Source organism: Mustela nigripes, chromosome 5 (genome assembly GCF_022355385.1).
Source record: "Mustela nigripes isolate SB6536 chromosome 5, MUSNIG.SB6536, whole genome shotgun sequence".
NCBI lineage: Eukaryota > Metazoa > Chordata > Mammalia > Carnivora > Mustelidae > Mustela > Mustela nigripes.
The window spans coordinates 108,150,064-108,157,494 of NC_081561.1; positions in this window are offsets into that span (position 1 = coordinate 108,150,064).

The following is a 7,431-nucleotide window of genomic DNA, read 5'->3' on the forward strand; positions in this document are numbered from 1 at the left end:
TGGAGCCTGACAGCTGGTGAATTGTACTGACTTTCCATTTAGAGCTCAAGGATAATGCTCAGTAATGGAGTCAAAATTTGACTTGTGACCTGGCATTTTATCACCACATGTGAAAGCTTTGTTGAAACTGAGAGAGTTATTTTGTTGTTTGAAAAATGCAGTTCTTGTGGGCATGCTTGAACGTGTTTAAAATTTAAAGTCTGTCCTGGACCCATCAGGATGTTAGATGCCCCCCTCCCACCCCCACCGACCCCACTCCCCAGTCAAAAGGCTGATACACTTTTCCTTCCGAGCTGGAAGAAGAGCAGACAGCAAACGGTGTGAAAGCAAGATGCTTTTTAGTGCCTCAGAGTTCACCCAGTGCAAGGATCACCTCTAGATGGGTGGAAATGACAGTCTCCCTATGTGGTTGGCCAGCCACTATAGTCCTGAGAAAGTCCGCAAGAGTGACAAATGCAAGCTGTCAGCATCCCTATTAGGAATGTTATGTGGAGGGCACACATACATTCAACACAAGACATTGGATGGTTCCACCTAGGTTGAATTTGAACCCATGACTGTCTGGGGACCGAGTATGGCAGTCCTTTATCAGGCTTCGCTAGTCCCTGCACTGCTATATGGGAGGCTGTCTCGTTTTCTAGTTCTTTATCCTTTTAAAATTAGAACAGGGCTATGATGAGCCAATTTACTGCCGTTCTGTGTAATTTAGGTTATTCACTCAGTGAAATGTAGAGGGTGAGAGCACAGTTAAGGCTGCGTATTTCAACTTCAAAGAAAGATCTCAATTTATTTCTACCAAAATGTTAATAATTTTACTGGACACAGAACATTAGAGAAGCATGTCCTGCTTCCCTGAGATAGCTGTGGATCCTCAGGGAGCTGTGCTTCGAGGTTTCTTCTTTTCTTACCTATGGTTGGCCTTGCCCCTCTCCCCCACTCCCCACAGGAGCCGTCTTTTGGGACTGATGCGTAATGATTCCCTGGTTTGGGAACTGATGAGCAAAAACATCACTCCCTCTCAGAGTTTTGAAAGCTCTATCCAAGTTTGACCCTCGTGTTCTCTTTGGTATTTTCAGTGTGACGCTCACACCGCAGGACTGGAATGCTCGCTGATTAAAGACATTTTGGGGAATGATATTATGACTGCACGATTTCATTCTAATTCGGAGCATTGCTGTAGAGTTTCAACAGCTATTATTGGCTCTCCTCTGAAGCATTAAAGCGTTTTGTTTTTCTGTGCTGGATGGGAATTTGCTTCCTCACTCCCAGTCTAAAGGGTAAGTGTCAGCAAGCCTCAGACAGACGCGGCCGGGGCTCTGTCATCCCAGGCTTGAGATGGGAAATGTTTGCTCGCAACATGCTCTGCCAGTGATGCAGGTAACCCAAAGAACGTCCTGCACCACTTTTGCGTGTTTCGCAAGAGCTACAAGCCGGAGATGGAAAATGACATTCTTTGTAACTCCACTATCAAAAAAAAAAAAAAAGAAAAGAAAGAAAGCAAATGAAATCTGGTCTGTGGAGAAGGGGGTTGCCCGGGTAAGGAATGAATAGGTGAGGAAGGAGGATGGGCTTCCTCGACCTTGGGGGACAGGGCGTTAAATCAGGCACAAAGAACTCACTGCTGCTTCTCCCCATATAACTAAACACATGCTCATTAGGGCGGTTTTTTTCACCTTCTCACCTTCTTTCATTAAACCCCACTCTTTAACAGCCCAGCTGAGCAGCAGCAAAGAAGGCTGAGAAATGACAGGAAGGCATTTTCCCTTTGTTCATATGTTTTGTTTTGTTTTTCATCACCAAGCAGAGGATCGGTAATGAGGAGACAGATCATCCTTTCACATCAAACCATATGAGGAGTATGTGCTAACCAATAATAAACAAACACACAGTACAAATAAAGAGAGTGAGGAAACAGGTTAATAAAGCTTTTGTTCCTCCCCTGATTAAACTCTTGCAAAATAACTATCAAAAGTTCATAATTAAAAAGGCTACAAACATTCCATGTCTAAATATTTCACTTCTTTGAAAAATCGGGCAAGCAGCAGTATGAGAATGTCAAAATATGGCAAATAATGAAAAAAAAAATAGTACGAAAAGACAGGTACTTCTTAAATAGTCACTTGGCCTGCCTTCTGAGTGAATTCTCTTCCTGGCATCTTTCCTGGTTTTCTCAACTTCAGGTGGGAGCTTAAAAAGGAAAATATCTACCCGTCTCTGGTTGTAAGGATTCAAAGCCATCATAAACGTAAAACTTCCAGCCTGGTGCCTGGAACTTCCACCCTCTGTAATTGAGAGTTGTTTTTCTTTCTCCCGCCACGACTGCTACATTATAGCTGTGTCTGCAGAAAATATCTGGAGAGGATGGCAGTATGGCAAGAGGATCTTTCATTCTTAAAGGGGAGGGGGGTGGCTGATTTGTAAACACAGTGCGCACGTTTTGCTGGTTTCTTGGGGGCTCAGCTGTGACTTCTTTGCTGTGGCTCCCATTCTAAACAGATGCCGTCGATTATCTGCTTTACACAGGGGTCTGGATGTACTGATACCTTGAGAAGTCCGCATTATCTACTCCCTGCAGTTCACCAGCTTTTCCTTGAAATGCAGCTGCCAGTAAAAATGAGAATTGGCAAAAGCCAATGGGGTACGTGATTAGTCTGTGGGTTTGTTGTCTTATCTGTTGTATCCAAAACATGTTAAAGAAACAACTACAGCTCAGACTTTATTGTTTCAACAGCATGGAAGGATTGAGAGTATCACATTGCTTTTGAATTTTTGTTTAAAGAATTATCAGTTTAGACAGGCCATGAGATTTGGGAGCAAAACGCCAGCTAAGGAACCGATGACACAGGCTGTAACTTATCATTTCGAGACCTCACTTTTCTATTCTGTGAGATGGGAATAATACTAATCTGTCTTTTTTATATATATATATATAGTCTTTGAGCCTTTCTAAAAATGTAACAAAGGTAGAAATGCATTGGAAAGCTTCAAGAAAAATTTGGTGAAGGATTTTATTACCATTAATAATTTATCTGGTGTAATGGTCCACTGATTTCTCAGTTGTATCAAATTACGTGGCATATTTTAAATATTCTGCTCATTTCAAGAGAAAGAAAGAAAGAAAGAAAGAAAAAAAGAATGAATTTTAGAGCTTTGAATACAAGGCCCAGGGAACAACATGAGGGTGCTAACAACCAAACTGGACTCCTAAGCAAGAACACTGGACATTTGTAACAGATGATTACAGAAATTGAAAGGAATTTCAGCTTGTGGCCTGATGAGATGTCTCTCTAGCCTGGTATGGTAAAAGGGTTGACCCACCTGTGATTTTTGCTACCGCATGCTACAAATTGTTGCCCGCTGGTGGTTACTTTTTCAATTCAAGGGGACACAGTTTCCTTATACATAAAAATCTGGAAAATATTCTATTTATTATTCCTTTAGAAATATCATTTTCCTCAGGGTGCCTGGGTGACGTCCAACTCTTGGTTTCAGCTCCGGTCATGATCTCAGAGTCATGAGATTGAGCCCCATATTGGGCTCTGTGCTCAGCATGGAGTCTTCTTGAGATTCCCTCTCCCTGTTTCTCGGCCCCTTCCCCTGCACGCTCTCTCTCTCTCTCTTTCTTTCTAAAATAATTAAATGAAATCTTTAAGAAAATTTAAACATCTTCAGTTCTGAAATTTTCTATCATGATCTATTATAAGGAGAATCCTAACGTCAAGACCACAACTGCAACTGGCTGAAATATTCTCTCCTTCATCACCTTCTGGAGGAAGCCTTTCTTTCCCCTTTCTCCAGTTCTTTTTCCTTTTAATAGATGTTTGGTTCTTTAATAATAATAATAATTGGGTGGGTGGATGGGAAATACGGAAAAAGAAAAAGAAACAGAAGGAAAGTAGAAAATAAAAAAGATTTCTCCAGAATACCTGTAACTCCTACTGTCCCTTAAATACTAAAAAAGAGAAGCTTGAGACAATATATGAAATATGTGGTCTGAAACTTTGCCTACTATGAAGCTCATCTTTCATAAAGAGCCTCCAGGGTCTGACTTGGAGAATTTCTGGCATATTCTGTAAGGGTAACTCCCTAGTAATTCATTCTGCTCTAAAAGACCTCAGAGAAATGGACTGGTTTAGGAATAACCCTGAAAGAGCACATTGAGACAAAGTATGGATACTTTATTTTGTTTGATTAAAAAATGATTCAAAGATAATACAATGTCAGGATGACGTTTTTTAAGAGACCTCACAATAAAACATTGGGGCTAATATGCTCAACTGTTTGAGTCACTGAAGCAAACCATGGGTTCAAAAATCAAGTTGATCATTTCATTCTCAGTCTAAATTATCTTTGAGTATAAATAACACTTAAAAGCTACTGTCTTAATGAAACTAAAACATGCTCATCATAGTGAAAAGTTTTGTGATAAAAAAAGTCAAAATCTCCTCCTCCTACCCCTATCTCTCAACTCTTTACCAAGAGATATTTGCTATGAAGAGTGATGTATATCCTATTATACATTGTTTGTATGTATAATCGGTTAAGAGAATTAAAGGGCAAATTCCCAGAAATGGGATTTTGGAGTGAAAGTTTTGTATATTTCAAACACTGACAGAAAATGCCAATTGCATACCCAACCCTTTATTTTATTTAATTTTTTAAAAGATTTAAAGATTTAGAGAGAGAGAGAGAAAGCACAAGCAGGAGGGACAGAGGGAGAGGTAGGGGAAGTGGGTAGAGAGAGAGAGAATATCAAGCGGACTCCACATCGAGTGTGGAGCCTGACATGGAGCATAGTCTCTCGATCCTGAGATTGTGAACCTGAGATCACAACCTGAGCCAAAACCAAGAGGTGGACGGTCAGCCAACTGCACCACCCAGGCACCCCATACTGAGCCCTTTAAATGGACATGATCAAGTCATTTATACACATGGCTGGAATGAAGTAAAAACCCAGTCTAGCTTATCTCTAAGATAGCACTGGGGGAGCTCAAAGACGGTAAATCATTACTACCTTCCAGGAACTTTGGAAATTGTTAGAGAAGGGGGTACTCTGCTGTCACCATGGTTGGGAGGATGGACTAAGAGGCTGGGATGTTAGACATGCTGCAATTTACAGGGCAGTCTCACACAATTAAACACCTGTCCTTTGTCTCATACAATTTACAGATGTTTTGGTGGGCATTTATGTTGGTGAAGAGCCTTTATTACTCTGTGCCCAGAGCCTACCATTTTTGTGCATAAGTCCATCCAAAGTTCTTTGATGTTTTTTCCTTTGTCATGTTTTTAATACACATTAAACTTTCCAGGAATACAACCACTATGTAAACTGAGAGTGAAACATTTTGAAAAATTACATCACTATGGCATTTATGTCCTAAATCAACATATCTTTATCGGTCTCTCTGTATAACTAGTGCATTCATGATAATTCTATGTATTATCTGACTATGCCACAACTATACCTAAGCTTATACAGAATGATATATATGTACATTAATAAATTGTTTCTTTGGGGTTCTTATATTTTTAGGGTGTGATATTAAGTTTTCTTCAAAAAGCAGGTGTGTAGTAAATTATATTATTTATAAATTGTATTTTGCTTAAGTTTAGGTGATAGTACAAAATATTTGTTATCAAAAAAAGGGTATTTGTGGGGCACCTGGGTGGCTCAGTGGGCTAAAGCCTCCGGTCATGATCCCAGGGTCCTGGGATCGAGCCCCACATTGGGCTCTCTGCTCAGTGGGGAGCCTGCTTCCTCCTCTCTCTCTCTGCCTACTTGTGATGTGTCTGTCAAATAAATAAATTAAAATCTTAAAAAAAAAAAAAAAGGTATTTGTGTCTTAAACCCACCATTCTAGGGAACATTCCTGCTTCCTGATTAAGATGGGTCGTGCTGGCTTGCCTGACTTCCAGTTCTCGGATGACTCTGGGCTTGTCAGGCTCTGGGAGACTTTCTTCACCCGCCAGGCCCCGAACCTACAGGCAGAGTGTGATTCCAATCTTACATAGCTGTTCTAGAGAACCAGCTCTGTCAGGGCAATTTTGTCTGGTGTTTACCAAAGGGACCGGCAATTTGTGGATGAAAGTTCTTCTCTCTATTCCTAGAAGAAAGCAGGTGACAGTGGAGCACACTAATGAGAAATAAAAACGTGAAGATACTCACTTCCTGAGGCCTGCCAAGTATCTAGTGAGTGTGCATCACTGGTCACCTAGGGGATAAGAAGCTATATGATGGGTAACAATTCTCACCACTACAGCAAGTAGGTCCATAGTTAAGATCTTCACATATAATCAGAGAACATTGTTGTTGCTACAATTACTATTTTCTATTGGAAATACTGCCATAGACTTCTTATTATAAAACTAGAAAATGTGGGACACCTGGGTGGCTCAGTGGGTTAAGCCTCTGCCTTCAGCTAGGGTCATGATCTCAGGGCCCTGGGATCGAGCCCCACATCCAGCTCCCTGCTCAGTAGGGAGCCTGCTTCCTCTTCTCTCTCTCTGCCTGCCTCTCTGCCTACTTGTGATCTCTGTCTGTCAAATGAATAAATAAAATCTTTTTTTAAAAAAAGGGTGGGGTGCCTGGGTTGCTCAGTGGGTTATAGCCTCTGCTTCGGCTCAGGTCATGATCCCAGGGTCCTGGGATGGAGCCCCATGTCAGGCTCTCTGCTCAGTGGGGAGCCTGTTTCCTCCTCTCTCTCTGCCTGCCTCTCTGCCTACTTGTGATCTCTCTCTCTCTGTGAAATAAATAAAACTTTAAAAAAAGGCAGCAAATGCTTATTATAAAAATTTAGAGTGTTGGAAAGCATGAATAATAAAACTAAATGTATTTAAAATCTTATTACCCAGAAATTATTATTTGGTGTATATTTATCCAAACTGATTATTCTACCTCTCTACATAACTATATATATGTATTTTACAAGTGTGGGTAATATACAATCTGATTTCACTTTAAAGGGAACATATCACCTAAAAATACATCCTGGATATTCATGTAATTATAATTGTCAATGATTCTAATGCTACTGAGTTAGTTTTTTCTTTTATTATTGCTTCAAGTCCATCTCACATTCATCATTTAATCATTATTTAACCATGATTTTCTACTAATTTCTCTAATAGCACATTTTTATTGCAGAGAAAATTCCTTTTGATTTGTTATACTCCACTAGAATAGAAGTTTTCATATGATGGTAGGAATCTTGTAACCTTGAAGCCTAGACTAGAACTTGCTAGACTGGTGCTCAGTAGAAGTAAACGGATTAATACATGTATCCATCTATACCCCCAAATATAAGACATTGCATGTATTATTTAGAAACATAAGGAAATGTTTTTTCTTTTATTTCATATAAGAAAAAACTTTTGGAGGGCCCTAAACAAATTCATATTGTATGGAAGTGGTTAGGATTCCATCAGAAAGGA